The 23821-nt window shown below is 46.6% G+C and overlaps 1 pseudogene; it reads right to left on the bottom strand.

The window, feature by feature from the left end:
* Nucleotides 1-6670: 6670 nt before the first annotated feature.
* On the bottom strand, nucleotides 6671-22835 carry LOC146021172 (GTP-binding protein 8-like; annotated as a pseudogene).
* Nucleotides 22836-23821: the final 986 nt, after the last annotated feature.

Raw genomic sequence — 23821 nt, 5'->3', positions numbered from 1 at the left:
TGTGTATAAGCTGGCCGTGGCCGGCGCGGGGTCCCTACAGTGAATAGAAAATAACTAGCGCTTCCCGCGCCGCCGCGCGCATAGCACAGGTACCACAGTTCGCTAACACTCCATGCTGGGGGTGAGGGGCGAACTGCTGCCCTCCAGGTGCCGGCGCCCTAGGCAAATGCCTAGAGCTGCCTAGTGGTGGCGCCGGCCCTGGTTCTAGATGGTGAACTCAAATTTTTCCCTGGTTACTCTATTAAGGGTAGATTACCTGGTGGAGAAGCTTATAAACAAGGGTACTTGGTTAACTTCTATAGAATCTACACCAAAATCTACCTAATGGTTAGCCAAGTGTCTGTGGTGTGTCTTGTCACCACTTAAACATGGGCCCATTCTACTGCACTCCCCCGGTGTGCACTTCATGCTCCGGTTCAATACTGTCTGCATCCTACGCAACAGCATACCTCCCAATTTTCACAAGACCTAAGTTTTTTTTCTGGCATCCCGTGTTCCACTCAGGGTCGGCAATGTCCTGTGGTGGTGGGGGGCAGTTGCGCTTATTTACGGGTGGCAGAGGAAAAGGAGGTGTGGTCAGCAACCCACATAGAGCTGACCACACCACCACAGCCGGAAAAACAGGGTGTGGCTTTGCATTCAAAGACATCCCATAAAGCCACACCCCTTTTGCCAGAAGCTACGGGGGGCTCTCCCTACCAATGACCTGTTAAAATTGGGAGGTATGGTACCAGCGCTAATTACAAACCCCTCCCTGCAGGACTGCTGGTGCTTCTTGTATCCAGGTCCCCTCGGCTGCTAAATCGTTTTTTTCCTGCTGAGTCAGTTTTAAAACCTAGCAGTCAGCAATGGGTGCACTGTTACTGCAGGTAGCGGATCAGGAGGAGCATGATCTGAGAAGCAGTGGAGATCTTTGTAAAAAAAAAATACATCCATTGTTAATTTAAATAGATTCTGAAATGCTGTATTTATTTTTTTGTAATCAGATGACTTAGATGAGTCAGTTTACCAATTTCCTCCCCTGCTAGGCTCCCCCATACCCCCCACTGTGGCAGTTCTTGGCTCTGCTACCATATCCATGCTGTCACAAGCCTCCCTCCCTAGCTAGTTACTTATATAACAGAAAACATAATATGTGTGTCACCGTGTAATGGCATGTTCGTGGGGTATACCGGTTACTAGGTGGAAAGCAGAAGGAACTCATTTAGAGATTTAAAAATGAAACATACAAGTATAGGAATCATTATGTGTTATTCAATGAGTTGGAAACCCAAAACACATAATTGCTGTGGCTGAGTAGTGATGTCATTCATACGGATATGATCACTGAGCATTCTCTCCCGCAGTAATTGTGAGGAGCGCAGCTAAACAATTCACAGGGCAAGTGCAATTAAAAAGTAATTTTCTCTCTGCCCGTAGACATTACAGTTAGTTATTGTTATAGAATTAACTGTGTTTTCATCCTTAGCTATGTAGCGCATTCAGTGATTGCTGAGATAAACTGGAAAAGCAGGGGCTAGAGCAGGATTTCCCAACAATTCTATGTGAAAGATCTAGATATTCTAGACATGTAGAACATCAACCTGAATTTTACGTAGTTGAGGGATTATTGGCTGACTTCATGTACGTTCGTCACCCATGTCTCAGCCTGCATCTGGCAATGGCTCCACCATCTTACTTCCTGTGGCCATACTAGGGCTGCTCAGAACTGTGATAATCCACCAAACTGTGACCGACACTTCCTCTTTCTACCCAGTCACTAGGGCCCTTATTCTGATCGGTGCGGCCGGATCCGAATATGCGGCCAGGACCATGCGTGCGAAACCCCGCCTTCCATACGGATCGCCAACTCCGTCCGTACGCGGTAAGAAGCTGGCCGAACGGACCGCACGTGTATTTTTCACGGAATACGCCTCCTCCATCTAAGGGAACCTCCCCCATCATTCGATGGTCTCAGACCATCGAATGCAGGACCGTGTGCTCCACCAGCTCCCGCAACCTCAGACCACACGGACATTTTTCCGTGCAAAAGCAGGGATCTGGGCGGGCAGCTGACATCCGGTGATGTCATATGTCCGCCCCCTACACGTGCGTCACGGCCGCATTACCATACGTACGCACAGCGTTTGCATGGGAATGCCCATGAAACGGGGGGCGTATGCATATGGTAATGAGCCCAAATAGCCCTGCACGCCCCTCTCGACCCCCTAATCGGAGTGTTCACATTTCATGCGGGATTTGGCCGTACGCCCCGCTCGCACATGCGCAGAGACGCCTCTGCACGTGCGCAGACACAAAACATCGGCGGCACGAACGCACGCGGATATTACCGCACCAACCAGAAAAAGGGCCTAGGTCTTGCAGCCACAGAGAAAAGGATGGGGGGGGGGGGCTATCATACCAGCACAAATCCAGGCATCTGTTGTATTTCATACCCCCCAACTGTCCTGCCCAGAGCTGTACCGCGGTTGTGGGGGGGGGGGGGGGGGGGGGGGGGGGGGGGGGGTAGCTGGAGTCCACACTGCTATCTGCTGCGCTGCTTGTACTTTTCCTGTCTAAGTTCCATTCAGGATGTTAAAAATCAAATTGTTGACACCGTCACATGTCGATATCTACACTGACATTTAAATTAGGTTAATATTTTCAAAACACAATATGGTTTGGATTAAGTAACAATTACAGTTAGGGTTTGGCTCTAATTAAGGTTAAGGCAATGCTGCAGTTTGGGTGTGGCTAAGGTTATGGTTAAGGTAAGGCTGCAGTTATGGTGTGGCTAAGGTTAGGGTTATGGTAAGGCTGCAGTTAGGGTGTAGCTACGGTTAGGGTTAAGGTAAGGCTGCAGTTAGGATGTGGCTAAGGTTAGGGATAAGGTAAGGCTGCAGTTAGGGTGTGGCTAAGGTTAGGGTTAAGGTTAAGGCTGCAGTTAGGGTGTGGCTAAGGTTAGGGTTAAGGTAAGGCTGCAGTTAGGGTGTCGCTAAGGTTAGGGTTAAGGCAAGGCTGCAGTTAGAGTGTGGCTAAGGTTATGGTTAAGGTAATGCTGCAGTTAGGGTGTGGCTGAGGTTAGGGTTATGGTAAGGCTGCAGTTAGGGTGGGGCTAATGTTAGGGTTATGGTACGGCTGCAGTTAGGGTGTGGCTAAGGTTAGGGTTAAGGTAAGGCTGCAGTTAGGGTGTCGCTAAGGTTAGGGTTAAGGCAAGGCTGCAGTTAGGGTGGGGCTAATGTTAGGGTTATGGTACGGCTGCAGTTAGGGTGTGGCTAAGGTAAGGGTTAAGGTAAGGCTGCAGTTTGGGTGTGGCTAAGGTTAGGGTTATGGTAAGGCTGCAGGTATGGTGTGGATAAGGTTAGGGTTAAGGTAAGGCTGCAGTTAGGGTGTCGCTAAGGTTAGGGTTAAGGCAATGCTGCAGTTAGGGTGGGGCTAATGTTAGGGTTATGGTAAGGCTGCAGTTAGGGTGGGGCTAATGTTAGGGTTATGGTACGGCTGCAGTTAGGGTGTGGCTAAGGTTATGGTTAAGGTAAGGCTGCAGTTATGGTGTGGCTAAGGTTAGGGTTATGGTAAGGCTGCAGTTAGGGTGTAGCTACGGTTAGGGTTAAGGTAAGGCTGCAGTTAGGATGTGGCTAAGGTTAGGGATAAGGTAAGGCTGCAGTTAGGGTGTGGCTAAGGTTAGGGTTAAGGTTAAGGCTGCAGTTAGGGTGTGGCTAAGGTTAGGGTTAAGGTAAGGCTGCAGTTAGGGTGTCGCTAAGGTTAGGGTTAAGGCAAGGCTGCAGTTAGAGTGTGGCTAAGGTTATGGTTAAGGTAATGCTGCAGTTAGGGTGTGGCTGAGGTTAGGGTTATGGTAAGGCTGCAGTTAGGGTGGGGCTAATGTTGGGGTTATGGTACGGCTGCAGTTAGGGTGTGGCTAAGGTTAGGGTTAAGGTAAGGCTGCAGTTAGGGTGTCGCTAAGGTTAGGGTTAAGGCAAGGCTGCAGTTAGGGTGGGGCTAATGTTAGGGTTATGGTACGGCTGCAGTTAGGGTGTGGCTAAGGTAAGGGTTAAGGTAAGGCTGCAGTTTGGGTGTGGCTAAGGTTAGGGTTATGGTAAGGCTGCAGGTATGGTGTGGATAAGGTTAGGGTTAAGGTAAGGCTGCAGTTAGGGTGTCGCTAAGGTTAGGGTTAAGGCAATGCTGCAGTTAGGGTGGGGCTAATGTTAGGGTTATGGTAAGGCTGCAGTTAGGGTGGGGCTAATGTTAGGGTTATGGTACGGCTGCAGTTAGGGTGTGGCTAAGGTTATGGTTAAGGTAAGGCTGCAGTTAGGGTGTCGCTAAGGTTAGGGTTAAGGCAAGGCTGCAGTTAGGGTGGGGCTAATGTTAGGGTTATGCTATCTGCTGCGCTGCTTGTACTTTTCCTGTCTAAGTTCCATTCAGGATGTTAAAAATCAAATTGTTGACACCGTCACATGTCGATATCTACACTGACATTTAAATTAGGTTAATATTTTCAAAACACAATATGGTTTGGATTAAGTAACAATTACAGTTAGGGTTTGGCTCTAATTAAGGTTAAGGCAATGCTGCAGTTTGGGTGTGGCTAAGGTTATGGTTAAGGTAAGGCTGCAGTTATGGTGTGGCTAAGGTTAGGGTTATGGTAAGGCTGCAGTTAGGGTGTAGCTACGGTTAGGGTTAAGGTAAGGCTGCAGTTAGGATGTGGCTAAGGTTAGGGATAAGGTAAGGCTGCAGTTAGGGTGTGGCTAAGGTTAGGGTTAAGGTTAAGGCTGCAGTTAGGGTGTGGCTAAGGTTAGGGTTAAGGTAAGGCTGCAGTTAGGGTGTCGCTAAGGTTAGGGTTAAGGCAAGGCTGCAGTTAGAGTGTGGCTAAGGTTATGGTTAAGGTAATGCTGCAGTTAGGGTGTGGCTGAGGTTAGGGTTATGGTAAGGCTGCAGTTAGGGTGGGGCTAATGTTAGGGTTATGGTACGGCTGCAGTTAGGGTGTGGCTAAGGTTAGGGTTAAGGTAAGGCTGCAGTTAGGGTGTCGCTAAGGTTAGGGTTAAGGCAAGGCTGCAGTTAGGGTGGGGCTAATGTTAGGGTTATGGTACGGCTGCAGTTAGGGTGTGGCTAAGGTAAGGGTTAAGGTAAGGCTGCAGTTTGGGTGTGGCTAAGGTTAGGGTTATGGTAAGGCTGCAGGTATGGTGTGGATAAGGTTAGGGTTAAGGTAAGGCTGCAGTTAGGGTGTCGCTAAGGTTAGGGTTAAGGCAATGCTGCAGTTAGGGTGGGGCTAATGTTAGGGTTATGGTAAGGCTGCAGTTAGGGTGGGGCTAATGTTAGGGTTATGGTACGGCTGCAGTTAGGGTGTGGCTAAGGTTATGGTTAAGGTAAGGCTGCAGTTATGGTGTGGCTAAGGTTAGGGTTATGGTAAGGCTGCAGTTAGGGTGTAGCTACGGTTAGGGTTAAGGTAAGGCTGCAGTTAGGATGTGGCTAAGGTTAGGGATAAGGTAAGGCTGCAGTTAGGGTGTGGCTAAGGTTAGGGTTAAGGTTAAGGCTGCAGTTAGGGTGTGGCTAAGGTTAGGGTTAAGGTAAGGCTGCAGTTAGGGTGTCGCTAAGGTTAGGGTTAAGGCAAGGCTGCAGTTAGAGTGTGGCTAAGGTTATGGTTAAGGTAATGCTGCAGTTAGGGTGTGGCTGAGGTTAGGGTTATGGTAAGGCTGCAGTTAGGGTGGGGCTAATGTTGGGGTTATGGTACGGCTGCAGTTAGGGTGTGGCTAAGGTTAGGGTTAAGGTAAGGCTGCAGTTAGGGTGTCGCTAAGGTTAGGGTTAAGGCAAGGCTGCAGTTAGGGTGGGGCTAATGTTAGGGTTATGGTACGGCTGCAGTTAGGGTGTGGCTAAGGTAAGGGTTAAGGTAAGGCTGCAGTTTGGGTGTGGCTAAGGTTAGGGTTATGGTAAGGCTGCAGGTATGGTGTGGATAAGGTTAGGGTTAAGGTAAGGCTGCAGTTAGGGTGTCGCTAAGGTTAGGGTTAAGGCAATGCTGCAGTTAGGGTGGGGCTAATGTTAGGGTTATGGTAAGGCTGCAGTTAGGGTGGGGCTAATGTTAGGGTTATGGTACGGCTGCAGTTAGGGTGTGGCTAAGGTTATGGTTAAGGTAAGGCTGCAGTTAGGGTGTCGCTAAGGTTAGGGTTAAGGCAAGGCTGCAGTTAGGGTGGGGCTAATGTTAGGGTTATGGTACGGCTGCAGTTAGGGTGTGGCTAAGGTAAGGGTTAAGGTAAGGCTGCAGTTTGGGTGTACATAAAAGCAGATGTTAATTTTTAAGGTTCTGCGCTATATGGTCGCTACAGAAATGGGTATAGAAGGAAAATCCCAAAGTCCTTCAAATAGCACAATAGTAGAGAAATAGGGGTATACCAATCTCAAACAGCGCCCAATGAGCCCAGGGTGAGTGGGTCTAATAGAAAGTGCAGTATGGGGGAATCAAAATAATACTTCCATATAGTGATGTTTCACCTGCATCCAGTATATTCCTCTGATGGGTAAAGTGCTTCAGTACATGTAAACAGAGAAGGGCTTATAATAGTGAAGCCTGTTTATTAACATGTACAAGTAAAATCACGAAACACAATACAATACATAAACAATCGTAAAAAAAGAATCCAGACTAGTAGGGGTAATAGGTACAAATTACCAAGAGGTGGATCAGAACTGGGTGTTAATCAGTTCAAAAGCGTTCAGTCAGATATTCACCAGTCCGGTCCCGGGTAACAGGGCTGGGGATCAGACACTCCCTCTGGTTGCTCCTTGAATCCTCCTCTGTCTGGGATGCTGCCAACAGTACTCCGCCAACGCGTTTCGACCCTTGAACCAACGGGTCTTTCTCAAGGTTTGTGTAATTGTGGCAGGTCTTCTCCTCTTTATTTATAGGTCTGTCAATCTGGAGTTACGCGGAAACAGCTGACATTTACCGTCTCCGTCTGTACAGCCGCTAACTTCCGGGTTGGTTACGTCACGGTACGTCAGTTCTGGTATTTGGAACGCAGTTTGGTTGTGGCTAAGGTTAGGGTTATGGTAAGGCTGCAGTTAGGGTGTGGATAAGGTTAGGGTTAAGGTAAGGCTGCAGTTAGGGTGTAGCTAAGGTTAGGGTTAAGGTAAGGCTGTAGTTAGGGTGTCGCTAAGGTTAGGGTTAAGGCAAGGCTGCAGTTAGGGTGTGGCTAAGGTTAGGGTTATGGTAAGGCTGCAGTTAGGGTCTGGCTAAGGTTATGGATAAGGTAAGGCTGCAGTTAGGGTGCGGCTAAGGATCGGGATAAGGTAAGGCTTCAGTTAAGGTGTGTCTAAGGTTAGGGTTAAGGTAAGGCTGCAGGTAGGGGGTGTCTAAGGGTACGGATAAAGTAAGGCTGCAGTTAGGGAGTGGCTAAGGGTAGGGATAAGGTAAGGCTGCAGTTAGGGTGCGGCTAAGGGTACGGATAAAGTAAGGCTGCAGTTAGGGAGTGGCTAAGGGTAGGGATAAGGTAAGTTACATTACAATTAGGGTTAAGATTGGTTTTAGGACAAATGTTATACCCCCTACATACATGCCAAGCTTACTTTGGCAAAGTCCCTCTGAAAATGCCCCTACTACGGTGTGTGTGTTTAGGGGTTATATGACAGCAATGCACATCCCCACGAGATGCTGGCCGAGATTATTGGTCAGTGACCATCAATCTCGCTGGCCGCCCTTGTTCTTCCCCAGAGAACACTCGCACTGTCAGCTTGTGTGTGGGCAAGAGGCCGACCTAGCAAAGCTATGTGTGTAGGGCCCATGAGTTCTGAAATTGTGGATGTTGACATGTCCTCTTTCTACTTTCTGGACATGTTGAAAATAAATACTGAAATTGTCAACACAATGAATGTTGACATTTGGCATATAGACACAAAATACTCTAAAGGAACACAAGCACTTGCATTTTTTGTGTGTGTGTATGCATAATAGGAAAATTCATATTGATGTACTGTAAGTCCAACACCGGCATTGTGGCTTGATGCAATGTTGCTGACTTCTGCTACTTTATCATATACAGTATTGTTTGAATGAGCGCAGTACTCTGCCATAGTAATATACACACATCACCATGCAACTCAGGCAATGCACTGTCATCTTGAAGGCACAAGGACTGAATTGATGTTAGTTAGTGCTTGATTCTCTGTAAAGTGAATGTTCGGAGGGCTCTGTGATCTGACAATTATAGCAGGAGAATCACTAACTCCATCTGGTTTCTGAGCTACAAAGCCATTCTCTTCACAGAGAATAACATCAATGCAGAGACACATCGGTGGGGATAATGGAAGTGAACTAGCGAGAAGATCACAGGTCAAAAACACAATCAGACTGGAGCCTTCCTACTAGGCCTCAGCGTCATGCTGGAAAAGATAAAACTCGCAGACGGCAGTGTGTCACCTTCTATTAGATCAGCCCAGGCGAAGCGTTAAAGGAATGAGTCGTCTGTGGAGAGGGAGTCCAATATACAAGCAGCGGTTCTCCCTTGTCTGATCAGATGACATGGTGTATCAATTCGCACACCCCTAAACACAATGTGAAAGCGTTTAGTGCTAACCAAACCCGCTGGAAATGCATTGGTTTAAAATGTCAGGAAATATTAACTTTTTAGGCTTCCAAGTGGAAGTATTTCCATAAAGTAGCTGTGAAACCGAAACTGCCCATATTTAATCTCCTCCCTAATCTCATTGAGAGACAGATGTTCTAAGCTTGGAAAGTGATATAATGGAGAGGGATAAACCACCAGCCAATCAGGTCCTAACTGTCATGTCACAGGCTGTGTTTTAAAGCTGACAGCTGCTGATTGGTTGGTGGTTCATCGCTCTCGATGTTATCAATTTATAAGGCATAGTGCATCTCGCCCTGACCGAGAGCGGCCATTGCACTGTATTTTAACCCTTTGAGCCCCAACATCTCCGTGAGAGATGTTCAAAATATTAATAAATAAAATATTCCCAACCCCCCCCCCAAATGTCACGGCGTACACCCCACCCCACGATAGACGCCAACCCGAAGCGTGGCGAGCGTAGCGAGCCCGCGAGGGGCGGCGGTGCGCGTCCTCCGACCTTTTCATTCCCCTACTATCCACGTCGGCGTGGAGTTGAGAATAGAATAGTGTGGCGAGCGCAGCGAGCCACCGAGCCCGAAGCGTGGCGAGCGCAGCCGGATACCTTCACAGGTAAACGCGTCCCTTCGCGGACTTCACAGGTGTCCGCGTCGCCACGGACACCTGTAAAGCCCGCGAGGGGACGCGTATAACTGTGAAGGTATCCGCGTCCCCTCGCGGGGCTCACTGCGCTCGCCACGCTTCGGGCTCGGTGGCTCGCTGCGCTCGCCACACTATTCTATTCTCAACTCCACGCCGACGTGGATAGTAGGGGAATGAAAAGGTCGGAGGACGCGCACCGCCGCCCCTCGCGGGCTCGCTGCGCTCGCCACGCTTCGGGTTGGCGTCTATCGTGGGGTGACGACGGGGACATCTAAAATGTGAAATGGGTCATATTGGCCCATTTCACATTTTTCACATTTTTTCAGGATTTCAATGTTAAAAAATCTTTTAACATTGAAGCCTATGTAAAAATCGGGGGCATCGCGTCAGGACCTATGTTAATGGTCCCGACCGACGCGATGCCCCCGATATTTTAACTTTCCCGACACGATTTCAATGTTAAAATATTTTTTAACATTGAACCCTATGGGGAAATCGCGGGCATTGCGTCGGTCGCGTCGGGACCATTGTTAACGGTCCCGACCGACGCGATGCCCCCGATATTTTGTCCTAGCCGGCCAAATGGACCTGATTTCAAAGGAAATCGGGTCCATCGTATGGATCGTGTACCTTAACTAAAGGTACACGATCCATAAGATATGTGGCCGTGCTAGGAAACAAGTACCAAAAAATGTTTGCTTGGCAATTTTCACACCTGTTTTGACAAATTCACTTGGCGCTCAAAGGGTTAACCATTTGTTTTGTTTTTTTCAGCCGTTTACTAAAAAAAAAAAAAGTAGATGGACCTGGAACGGTCAGAACGAGAGGGATAAATACATTATTTACAGGTAACACAAACTGTTAGAACATACCTTTTTGCTATGTTATAGAACAAAAATCATGAACTTTAACCCCTTCCCGCCGCAGCCTGTTTTTGCCTTCCTGACAGAACCCTTTTTTTCAAATCTGACAGGTATCACTTAAGTGGGGATAACTTTTTTTTGCTTTTACTTATCCCAGTGATTTTGAGATTGTTTTCTCGTGACACATTGTACTTCAAGTTAGTGGTAAATTTGGGTCGATACAGTCTGTGTTTTTTTGTGAAAAATACCAAAATGTCGTAAAAAAATGGAAAATTTAGCAATTTTCAAAATGTTAAATTTTCTGCTTGTGAGACAAATAATCATACCACTCAAAATAGTTAATAACTAACATAGACCATATGTCTACTTTATGTTTCCATCATTATTTCAACATCCTTTTAATTTTTTTGGACACTAGGAGGCTTAAAATATGAATAGCAAATTCTCAAATTTTCAAGAAAATTTCAAACACTGATTTTTTTAGGGACCAGTTCAGTTCTGATGTGACTTTGAGGGACTTGTATGTGAGACACCCCCATAAATGATGCCATTTCAAAAACTGCACCCCTCACAGTATTCAAAACAGCATTTTGGAAGTTTGTTAACCCTTTAGGTGTTTCACAGGAATTAAAACAAAGTGTAGGTGAAATTTCAAAATGTCATTTTTTTTGCAGATTTGCAATTTTAATACATTTTTCTAAGGAACACAGTAGATTTTACTAGAGAAATGTGACTAAAAATTGATTCCCCCAATTCTTTTGTTTTCATAAATATCCTATATGTGGCCCTAGTGTGCACGTTGACCAAACCACAGGCTTCATAATAGAAGGAGCACCTACTTGATTTTGGAGCCTCCTTTTTATGAGATTATTTTTTAGGCACCATGTAGGTTTCTAGGCACCATAAGATGCTAAAAGTTAGGAACCCCCCACAAGTGACCCCATTTTGCAAACTACACCCCTCAGGGAATTCATCTAGGGGTATAGTGTACATTTCAAACCCCCAGGGGTTTCACCAATTGTGGTACAACTGGGCAGTGAAAATAAAAAATTATTTTTTTTACACAAAAATCCAGTTCTGGCTCCAAATTTTTCATTTTCACAAGGAATGAAGGAGACAAAGCACCTCAAAATCTGTGCCCCAATTTCTCCCGAGTACGGCAATGCCTCACATGTGACCAAAAAATACCATTTGGGTGCATGGCAGGACTCAGAAGGGAAGGAGTGATTTTTGGATTTTGCAGCTCAGATTCTGGTGGAATGTTGGTGGGTGCTATGTCACATTAGCAAGACCCCCGAAGCACCAATACAGTGGAACCCCCCCCACAAGTGACCCCATTTTGCAAACTACACCCCTCAGGGAATTCATCTAGGGGTATAGTGTACATTTTAAACCCCCAGGGGTTTCACCAATTGTGGTACAACTGGGCAGTGAAAATGAAAAATTAATTTTTTTACACAAAAATGCAGTTCTGGCTCCAAATTTTTCATTTTCACAAGGAATGAAGGAGACAAAGCACCCCAAAATCTGTGCCCCAATTTCTCCCGAGTACGGCAATGCCTCACATGTGACCAAAAAATACCATTTGGGTGCATGGCAGGACTCAGAAGGGAAGGAGTGATTTTTGGATTTTACAGCTTAGATTCTGGTGGAATGTTGGTGGGTGCTATGTCGCATTAGCAAGACCCCCGAAGCACCAATACAGTGGAACCCCCCCACAAGTGACCCCATTTTGCAAACTACACCCCTCAGGGAATTCATCTAGGGGTATAGTGTACATTTCAAACCCCCAGGGGTTTCACCAATTTTGATACAACTGGGCTGTGCAAATGAAAAATTACATTTTTTACACAAAAATGCAGTTCTGGCTCCAAATTTGTCATTTTCAAAAGGAATGAAGTAGACAAAGCACCCCAAAATCTGTGCCCCAATTTCTCCCGAGTACGACAATGCCTCACATGTGACCAAAAAATACCATTTGGGTGCATGGCAGGACTCAGAAGGGAAGGAGTGATTTTTGGATTTTGCAGCTCAGATTCTGGTGGAATGTTGGTGGCTGCTATGTCGCATTAGCAAGACCCCCGAAGCACCAATACAGTGGAACCCCCCCACAAGTGACCCCATTTTGCAAACTACACCCCTCAGGGAATTCATCTAGGGGTATAGTGTACATTTCAAACCCCCAGGGGTTTCACCAATTTTGATACAACTGGGCTGTGCAAATGAAAAATTACATTTTTTACACAAAAATGCAGTTCTGGCTCCAAATTTGTCATTTTCACAAGGAATGAAGGAGACAAAGCACCCCAAAATCTGTGCCCCAATTTCTCCCGAGTACGGCAATGCCTCACATGTGACCAAAAAATACCATTTGGGTGCATGGCAGGACTCAGAAGGGAAGGAGTGATTTTTGGATTTTGCAGCTCAGATTCTGGTGGAATGTTGGTGGGTGCTATGTCGCATTAGCAAGACCCCCGAAGCACCAATACAGTGGAACCCCCCCACAAGTGACCCCATTTTGCAAACTACACCCCTCAAGGAATTCATCTAGGGGTATAGTGTACATTTCAAACCCCCAGGGGTTTCACCAATTTTGATACAACTGGGCTGTGCAAATGAAAAATTACATTTTTTACACAAAAATGCAGTTCTGGCTCCAAATTTTTCATTTTCACAAGGAATGAAGGAGACAAAGCACCCCAAAATCTGTGCCCCAATTTCTCCCGAGTACGGCAATGCCTCACATGTGACCAAAAAATACCATTTGGGTGCATGGCAGGACTCAGAAGGGAAGGAGTGATTTTTGGATTTTGCAGCTCAGATTCTGGTGGAATGTTGGTGGGTGCTATGTCGCATTAGCAAGACCCCCGAAGCACCAATACAGTGGAACCCCCCCACAAGTGACCCCATTTTGCAAACTACACCCCTCAGGGAATTCATCTAGGGGTATAGTGTACATTTCAAACCCCCAGGGGTTTCACCAATTTTGAAACAACTGGGCTGTGCAAATGAAAAATTACATTTTTTACACAAAAATGCAGTTCTGGCTCCAGATTTTTCATTTTCACAAGGAATGAAGGAGACAAAGCACCCCAAAATCTGTGCCCCAATTTCTCCCGAGTACGACAATGCCTCATGTGTGACCAAAAAATGGCAGGACTCAGAAGGGAAGGAGTGATATTTGGATTTTGCAGCACAGATTCTGGTGGAATGTTGGTGGGTGCTATGTCGCATTAGCAAGACCCCCGAAGCACCAATACAGTGGAACCCCCCCCCCCAAGTGACCCCATTTTGCAAACTACACCCCTCAGGGAATTCATCTAGGGGTATAGTGTACATTTCATTTGACCAACAACATATTTTCGGTGGATTGTGCCCTGCTTTTCACCCCTTCTCAGTACTTGGGCAATGTGCGTTTTTGGGAGGCCTCTTTGGTTCTTGCGCACAGTACCGCAAGCTGCTGTACCTCTTGAACCAAGGGCCTTAAACAGGGGGATGCTAGTGTAAAAGTTATCCACATAGAGGTGATAACCTTTATCCAGGAAGGGGTGCACTAAATCCCAGACAATTTTTCCACTAACACCTACGAGGGAGGGGGGGCATTCTGGCGGTTCAATTCTTGAATCCTTCCCTTCATATACCCTAAACCTGTGGGTGTACCCTGAGGTGCTTTCACACAGTTTATACATTTTTATGCCATACCTTGCCCTCTTACTGGGAAGGTACTGGCGGAATTTAACCCTTCCTTTAAAATGTATAAGGGACTCGTCGATACAAATAAATTTTTCAGGGATGTACATCTCTGCAAATTTGGCACTGAAATGATCAATGACCGGCCTGACTTTGAATAGCCGGTCAAAGGTGGGATCATCTCTGGGTGGGCACTGTGCATTATCGGTGTAATGTAAAAATGTAAGGATTATCTCAAAACGAGTCATGGCCATACGGTAAAGTGGGGTGCTGTACAGAACATCTGTACTCCAATATTGCCTAATTTCTGGCTTTTTTACTATGCCCATATGTAACACCAGACCCCAAAACGTCATCATCTCTACTGCATCTACAGGGGTCCACCTAGCAAATGATGACGTGGGGTTTTGAGCAATAAACTGCTGGGCATATAAATTACTTTGGTCCACCATTAAATTTATAAAATCATCAGAGAAAAATTATTTGAAAAAGTCAATTTCTCTGAGACCTGTTGAATCAAATTGGATTCCTGGGATGGCCAAAAACTCAGGAACCTGGGGCTCAAAATTGTCTGGTGGTGGGGTCCATATGGGATCAATCATTTGGGGGGGGGGTCTCAGCTGCTCTATGGGGGCGTCTTTGAGGGGGTCCCGCATCACTAGAGGAGGAAGAGGAGCTTAAGACGAATCCTTCAAATTCCCCGCTTGCATCACTGGCTGTGTCAGAGTCAGAGGCAAGCATGGCATATGCCTCCTCCGCTGAATACATTCTTCTGGATGACTGGGATGACATTTGGGATGCCATTTTTATTTTTGTGTTTCTGTAAGTGTAATGTTTCAACACGTGTATAGTGTTGGGGGGGTACAAACTTTATTTCAACACGGGGGGTATGTAGTGTGTAGTGTGTATGTAGTGCAGAAAAAAAAATACTTTATACAGGAATTTGATCCCAATAAAAAAAAAAAAATTGAAGGGGTTAAAAAAAAAAAAAAAAAGGTCCTGCGCCAAAAATTGAGCACAGATGTTGGTCAGTAACGTCCGTCACTGAACAGCGCTCAAAGGCAACAGGTGTAAAAACAATTTAAAAAAAAAAATACCACAGCACTCTCCCAAAAAAAAACAATTTAAAAAAACTGCAGAAAAAAAAATGATATCAACCCTGTGCCAAAAATGCTGTTCAGTGATGTACGTCACTGATCAGCGGCCACAGGACACCCACAAAAGCACCCACAAAAGCAACGTGGGTGTAAAAACAAAACCCCACTGCAATCCCCCCCCCCCCCAAAAAAAAAAACTGCAGATCAGTGATGCAGTGATGCGACACTGATTAGCAGTGAGATCAGCAGGCAGACAACTGTGGGTGCAACCTGACAGGGTATATATATAAAAAAAAACCTGGACCCCCAAAAAGTTGCTGATCAGTTAATTAATTTAAACTGATCAGCACAAAAGGGGGGGCAGCAGTCAGTTGCACAGGCAGCACAACCTTTGGTGCAACTGACAGGTATATATATAAAAAAAAAAAAAAAAAAAGTTGCTGATCAGCACAGATATACTGATCAGCACAAAAGGGGTGCAGCAGACACAAAATATAGCACTCTCTATCACTCTCTATCACTCTCTATCACTCTCTGTCACTATCTCTCACGATCTGTGACTCTATGACACTGCAGCAGCAGGACACAGGAAGTCACAATATCCAGGAAGCATCCAACTGCTGGCAGCACGCTACCAGCGGTGATCAGCGGTGATCAGGTAAGCATAGGCGAATCTAGAATTATGGTAATAGGTGGTCCCAGATGTAGACATAACAGTAGGGGAACCTTTGCGCGGCGTAGCCGCGCGGCAAAAAGTGGCGTGGCCTCATGGGAAGGAGGCGTGGCATCACAAAAAGGGGTGTGGTATTACACTTTAGACCATACACAGTAATGCCCATTACACATAAAGCCACACGCCGTAATTTAATTACACATAAGGCCACACACCATAATGCCCATTACACATTGTGCCACACATCATGATGCCCATTACATACTAAATAACAAACCGTAATGCCCATTACATATTTGCCACATAAGTGCTGCTTACCTACGTGCTCATTGCTAGGGGGTTATTGCTTGATGGCACCATAGTACCCATTACACATGATGCCGCACACCATAGTACCCATTACACATGATGCCGCACACCATAGTACCCATTACACATGATGCCGCACACCATAGTACCCATTACAGATGATGCCGCACACCATAGTACCCATTACACATGATGCCACACACCATAGTACCCATTACACATGATGCCGCACATGATTAAAGGGGGGGCGGGCTGAGGTGAAAGCGTGGAGAAGAATTGGAGCGGAAACTGCAGGGGTGACAGTCATTGACAGCTGGGCAGAGAGCAGGGGGCTGCCCGGCTGTATTCAGAGCATTGCAGGTCACGGCTGTTTGAAATAATATCTCTTTTACAATAGAAAATGCAGGGATTTTCCCGGGAATATGGTCCCAGGATCATGCAGGGACATTCCCAGGCTGACCCCTTATACACCAGCCTAGTCCCTGCATTTTCTGGTGTGAGGGGGAGAGACAACCACTCCCCTCTCCCTACCCCCCTTTAACCAACCACCTATATCTTCGGAACCAACTGACCCATTTCCATGAGACCAGTATCATATTGAAGAACTTTTGAGTTGGTTTTGAATGATTTTGGTCCCGTGAAACTGGGCTGTTTGGTTCCAGAGAAATCTGCCCTCAAAAAACATAAATAAATAGTCATGAAATTACATTTAAGAAATGAAAAAAAAAAAAAAAACGGTTTAACCTCAATATCCCTGGAACCAATTAACCCATATGGATCCAGCCTGGTATCGGATTGAAGGCCCAGCGATTGGGGTTCGACTGAGATCAACCTCGAGCTTCAGTGATGCCGAAGGGGGAACTGGCAGCCATTGAACTGGGTGGGGGTTGGAATTAGTGGGTCCCATCTTATTCTATAGGGAAAACGTTCCAGCTTTGCCTGGCCGTATCTCCGGTTCCCAGGGGGCTAGAGACACGGGGCTGGGCTCGTTGGAAAGCCCCTTCCCTCAGCTACAAAATGGGCTAATGGGTGGTCCTGTGCACCCCCGGACCACCCCCTAGATTCGCCTATGCAGGTAAGTATCAGGCAAGGTTCAGGTATGTATATCACGACAGAGTGGCCGGTGACCGCTCTGCACGCAATTCCAGACCGGAATGGCGTCTGCAGCGCAGTCACAGTTAGTTTAAATGGCGCGCCTTGGCTGTGATTGGTCCGTCGGTCCGACGGACCAATCACAGCCTTGGGGGCAGGTGGGGTGAGGTGTCGTCGTCACCGATGACCCCCTCATGTCCCCTCACACCCGGCGGTGATTGGCACCTGTGTTACCGAGCGTCTGATTCGCCGGTAACACAGGAAAACGCTGCGAATGGCTGTTTACATTGAACAGCCAATCACAGCGATCGCCGACGGGGGGGCGGCAACGCCGCCCCCCCTGGGCATGCAGGGACATGTCTGCTGTCAGGGACAGCAGACATCGTCCCTCTGTCACTGCGTCTCGAGACGCAGTGGCACTTTGAAGTCATGACGTATATATACGTCATGTGTCGGGAAGTACCCGGCCATGACGTATATATACGTCAAATGTCGGGAAGGGGTTAATAATAAAAACAGACGATTGCTTTTCCACCTTTAAATAAAATACAGTCTCTCTTGCAACTTACGTGCCTACTGTCCCCCAAGTGCCAGGGTAGATTTTTTGGGTAGTTCTCCACACTCCCACCAGTTGCCCAGTGAAATAGGCAGGATGAGGAGATTTACCCAGCCCTGGTAAGCAAAGTCTCTTCTTCAGGCTTCTACAGGAAATATAATAATTGTAGGTAAGTACAGTATGGGGGGCTATTCTGGTTAATTTGCAAAGGCAAATTCCCTCTCTAATGGACAAAACTATGGCCCTTATTCTAGTTGAATCGGACGGATTCGTATTTCGGACAGGAACCGAGTGTTCTTAGCCCCGCCTACCGTACGGATCGCTCACACCGTCCGAATGCGGTAAGACGCCGATCGAATGGACCGTGAGTGGATGTTTCATGTGAACACCTCCTCCATCTGTGGGAACCTCCCCATCCTCCGATGGTCGCCCTTCAGCTCTGTGCCCCACAGCAGCTACAACCCTTGCACCTATGGTAGTTACGCCCTTGGGTGTTATATTGTTTCTGTGTAGAGTAAATACTGGCTATTTTTACACTGCAATATCGATATCAGTTTCTAGTACAAACCCCACCCAAATCTAACTCTCTCAGCACTTAATATGTCTGCCCCCCCCCCCCCTGCAGTGCATATGGATTTTTCCATTAGAGAGAGAATTTGCCTTTGCAAGTAAACCAGAATAACCTCCTATGTCTCACTCTCTAACAAGGTAAGGGTCTATAATATCCAGTGGCGCCAAGAGGGGATAGCAGATATTTTTTCACCCGGGGGCCCCGGTCCCTCTCACCTGTTGCAGAGCCGGACAGCGGGAGAGAGAGGACAGGCTGTCGCTACAGCACAGCCTCTCTCTCCAGCTCAGCAAACGCTGCTCAGTGCTGTAGGCTGAGCTGAGGAGAGAGGCAGCGCTCCGCTGCACCAGGGTGCGATCACACCCGCACCCCCACCAGCGCAGTGGCGTAAGTTCATACCAATTGCCCGGAGGCAAGATAAATGTTGATGCCCCCCCCCCCCCCTAATACAGACACATACACACCTCTGTCCCGCAAAACAATGGGTATGGCCTCACAACTATTTCTTGGCCTCTGAAGGCATGATGAGGAGAAGCAGTGGTGAAAAGTGAGAGAGTGGGGGAGTGTGAGAGAGGGGAGAAAAGGTAAAAGTAAGTGTGAGAAGTGGGGGGGGGGTTGTGAGAGAGGGGAGAGTGTGTGAGAGATAGAGAGGGTGAGGGCTGAGCGTAGAAAGGGGTGTGAGAGAGCGTGAAGAGACAGAGTTGAGAGAAAGGGGGGAGAGAGTGTGAGCGGGAATCAAGACAGAGGGGTTAAAGAGAGAGGAGATGGGTGAGAGGGTGAAGAGGAGAGAGAGTTTGAGAGAGAGGAGTGAGAGAGGGGGATAAGAGCAGAAGAGTGAGTGTGTGAGAGGTGGAGAAGAAAGGGGGATTAGAGATATTGAGAGAAGTGGGGGGAGTGAATAAGGTAGATAAGAGAGATAGGGGTGAGAAAAGGAGAGAAGGGTGAGAGTAAGGGAGGGGAGGGTAAGTGTGAGAAAGGGGAAGAATAGAGGGGAGGTTGAGGGGAGAATGAGTGTGAGAAAGAGGGAGAAAAGAGAGAGGGAGTGGGATTGAGTGTGGAAAAAATAGGGAGAAAGTTAGAGATGGGGGAAGGAAGTGTGCGAAAAAGGGAAAGAAGAGAGTGCATTGATAGAAGTGTGCAGGGAGCAGCATACAGATCAACATTACCTTCTCTGTGTCACTGGATCCCTGTAAGAATGGGAGTCTTCATGGGGGGTTGCCCAATGTCCCACGGAGGTGTTGCAGCTTCCAGTATGTGTCCTGGCTCCCTCCAAGAGTGGTATACGGCCTGCTTCTGTGTGAGGTGATATGCGGGTTGGCTGTTTAATATGTAAAAAAAAAATCACATAAACGACACGGGTTGTTCGTTCATGTGTCTTGGTGGCCTTCCGAAGTCCTCCACTTTCTCTGTTACTTAACACAAACACACACCTGTTTCACTCAAACATGCGCACTCACTCTACACTTAACAGACACACACATCTCTGTCACTTAACATCCACAAACCTGTTTCACTAAAAACACACATGCAGCACTGCACACCACATAACACACTTCTGTAACTAAATAAATACACACATACTGTACACTTATAAACATCCATGCACACAGACTGCTTACTGATAAAACACGCCTCCTGGCACATCTCACATTATTTGCATAAATGTACCCATTTATTTGGGCTGCAGATAAAGAAAAAATAACCCATACTCACACATATACCTACATAAAGGGGGTCATTCTAATTTGTTCACATCCGCAGTGTGTTCGCATGAGGAATCAATGTGTGTATGCGCTGGCGCATGTGTATCGCCACACTATTCGCCAAGCGCAGGCACCCAAAACTGCGGGCAGGGGTGGCTGCGTATATTCGCACCCAGCATTTTATGGGTGTTCCCATGGTAATTGGCCCGTGACGTGGGTGCCAGGGGTGGACAGCTGACATCACCGGATGTCAGCAGCCTGCCAAGTTCCTCTTGAGTGTGCACGCATATCTAAGTGAACTGAGAGTCACGATCTGCGTGCACGTTCCACATCATTGAATGGTCGGCGACCATTGAATCATGTGGGTGTTTCCACGTAGCCTGCGAATGGATGTTTATGTTAAACATCCATTTGCAGCCCATGAGAAGGGACATGGCATGCAAGGGGGGGCGATCGGACCGACATTTGGCAGGCGACGTATCACACACCTATACACATGCATATATAGTCATACTGTCACACACTTATACATACCTACACTTATGCATACATATATTCACACACCTATTCACCCATGCACACATTTCAACAGTATAATAATTACACACAGATAAATGCATACAGTATATTATAGTTACACACACAGACACAAATACATACTGTATATAATAGTTACACACACACACACACACACACACACACACACTGTACATAATAGTTACACACACATACACAGACAGACAGATAAATACATACTGTACATAATAGGTACACATATACACACACACCCACACACAGATAATTACATACTGGATATAACAGTTAAACACACACACACAGTCACACTCACCATGCTGCTGCTGCTGCAGGGCCTGGCTGGCAATGACTGTGTGTACAGTCCAGTCCAGTGCCGTGTAGCCACGCCCCCTTTTCGGACTGCTGCTCCGGAGCCACTCGTTCCCTCTTATGTGGCTGCAAGGAAGGTGCAACTGCTGCACAGCACAGTGCACTAACTGCAGCTAGATTGCAGAAACTGAAACTAAAATTAAGCTCCCAGCAGCCCTGAGCTTCCTGCAGCAAGGTCTGCTAGGAGCTGTAGTTTTGTTTTCTTTTTCTTTTATGCGAGTGCACCATGCTCCTCTCTCTGTGCCCCCCCTAGTGGCTAACGCCCGGCGGCAAATGTCTCCATTGCCTCCGGGAGTTACGCCACTGCACCAGCGCCCGCAAAAAGCGATGTTTTTTCTTTTCACAGGGGCGTGGCCATGCCTCCTCTCCTTCGTTTTACTGGGGCCTGGACGACCTGTTGGGGCCCTTGATAATAACCCATAGATCAGACCTATGACAACATGTCTGCGCAGCACTACAGGTTATTAGGCTAGTTGGCTAACAGACATGACAAGACTACTGTATAACAGGGAAGGCGATATCCAGAAAACTGGACCCCTATCCAATGGATGGATGAATGAATGGATAAAAGAGATGCAGTATAGATGATAGGGTACTTGTGTAGTTTCACGGCGGCACTTCCCAGCGGATCGTATGCAAATCACATACACTATTTGCATACGATTTGCATACGATGCGATCCACAGGAAAGTGCAGACAGACAGACAGACAGATTGATAAATGTTTTTTTTCCCGCTTTAAACCAATGTAATGTTTTTAATTTGGCAGAAGCCTCTTACAATGTTTGTAATACAACATTTAACACACAATTTTATTTTGAGTGAAGAATCCTTACTGGTGTTCAGTCCTTGGAAACGAGTCTTGGGTGTAGTACAGGTAGTTCTGGGATGTCCAGCAGACCAGTTGGTGCACTAGGATGTGTTACAGTACCTATGATACTACAAATGATCTGTCACATTACCCCACAAAGGTCCCATCTCCATCCCTTTGTAGTGTCTTGTAGAGCACGCAGCAAGCTGAATTGGTCCGGTCTGATTCCCATCCAGCCTGCCATCTGCCATAATAGACATTACTGTGCATGGTGAATGTACTTTTATGCTAACAATACGTAGTTCCTGAAATGTCTCTGCTGATGGGACAGACTTCTCCTCTTCACAGCCGCGGATAATAATTTATTGTGGAATTTTCCTGTTCTATGAGCGATGAAACATCGGAGAAGGTGAACGCCTGAGAAATGCAGAGAGCTGACTAAGAAAGGGCTGGTGGTAGCAGCCTTGTGTCTGAGGGGCAGATTTATTAAGCTTGGAGAAGAGATAAACTGGAGATAAAGCGGAGAAAAGGTAAAAGGAGATAAAGCACTAGCCAATCAACTCCCAACTGTCTTTTTCAAACACAGCTGATTGGCTGGTGCTTTATCTCCTTTTACCTTTTATCCGCTTTATCTCCAGTTTATCTCTTCTCCAAGCTTAATAAATCTGCCCCTGAGTCCTTATGAACCACAACATTTTCAGTAACTCTGTAAGCAGAACATAAGGAATCCCAAATTCTTCACACATCTCCACCGCAATCAAATCCGTTTTCTGGATTCCGATAGAAACGTCCACCAGTAGAAACGTCCTTTTCAAATTGCATCTCTCCTGGATTTACGCTTCCACCATCTCTAAGTCTCCAGGTGATCAGTAGCCGTAACCAGGCATATCCACCAGCGTGAAGTCCCACTTTGTTAATTATTAAGTTAATTATTTTAGTATGACCCGGAGTTTTGGAGACTCGCACTTCAAGGTCTGGTATCAGGGCGAATAAGGACTTTATCAAAGAGGACTTCCCACATTGCTTCTTCCTATGAAAAAGACCTCCGGTTGCTGCAGGCCAGGCGTATGATCCATCCTGATGGCCGAGGTGATATAATCTGTTATGTGTTTTGCAGTCGGACGAAACAGTTGCTCAGCCACAGTAATGTCCTCGATCGTGGCTCAAAGGTAAAACCACCACTGGTCACAGATATACAAGATGCGTTAATAGAATAACAGATACAAAATATGAATGGAACGAGCACTAAAGTGCAATACAAACAGCAAACATATAGGTAATATTGATTCGGAAACGGTAATTCATGTTGACAAGTCCGATTGAAGCATCAGAGCGTTGTCTGCTTTTGAAATCTTTGGCTTGTGAAGAAAATGTCATCTCCGCTACTGGAGGATTATGTTTCCTTTCACTTGCTAAAATCATTTATGTAATATTTATTAGTAAAGTCTGACAAAACACAGGGGGACACTTACCAAAACTGGGGCACAGCCGCCATGGATTGCTATTAAAGTGCCTCTCTTCTCTTCAATGGTGCTTCCAGCGATGTTCAACAGCTTCTATTGATTTGTTACTTTAAATGTTAAAAGGGCTCCAATGCCTTCCCTACGCCGGGTCTATGCTGACATTAATTGTGTACGTCTTTTAATCTCCAAAAAAAGTCTCGGCCATCTTGTGGCTTTCCTGCTAAATCTGTCACAAGCTCCGCATTGCGACTCAAGCAACCACTTAGAGATAGGACTTGGAGAAAGTCAATTGCAAACAGGCATCTTTTTGCTTTAAATGTCATCTACACTCAGTGGGGGTACGGTCGCTCGGTGCACATACATTAGGTCAAACACTAAAGGTCGACTTGGCATATGTCGACACATTAAATAGGTTGACGTGGCTAAAGTCAACAAGGTCGGAAGTTGACACAATCATTAGGTTGACAGTGGGTAAGTCGACAGTCAAAATGTCGACATGAGTTTTTCACGTTTTTTTGTGCCAACAGGTGGTATTTCATCCATCCACTAGGGTGTGAAGGGAGAATATAATAGCTTGACGAGCGCAGAGAGCTATGTGCGGAGATGCGGTCAACTGGTCGACTTACGTCGAAATTCGGGACAAAAAAACCGTGAAAAACGCATGTCAACATTTCACTGTCAAACTTCACATTGTCGACCTAATGCTTGCGTCATCCTTTCCGACCCTGTCGCACTTAGCTATGTAAACCTATTACATGTGTCGGCTTAAGGACTGTCGACCTTCATAGTGTTGACCACTATGACCCATACAGTTGTGTGGTCACACCACAATTAGGCCACAACCCACCCAAATTACCTAGGTCTGCCACAGCTTTCTACACCCCTGCTGTCACTATTTAA

The sequence above is a fragment of the Crinia signifera genome, chromosome 7, assembly GCF_055691185.1.
Source record: "Crinia signifera chromosome 7, ASM5569118v1, whole genome shotgun sequence".
Lineage (NCBI taxonomy): Eukaryota > Metazoa > Chordata > Amphibia > Anura > Myobatrachidae > Crinia > Crinia signifera.
Note: the sequence above shows the minus strand (reverse complement) of the source record. Positions and strands in the feature narration are given on the sequence as shown.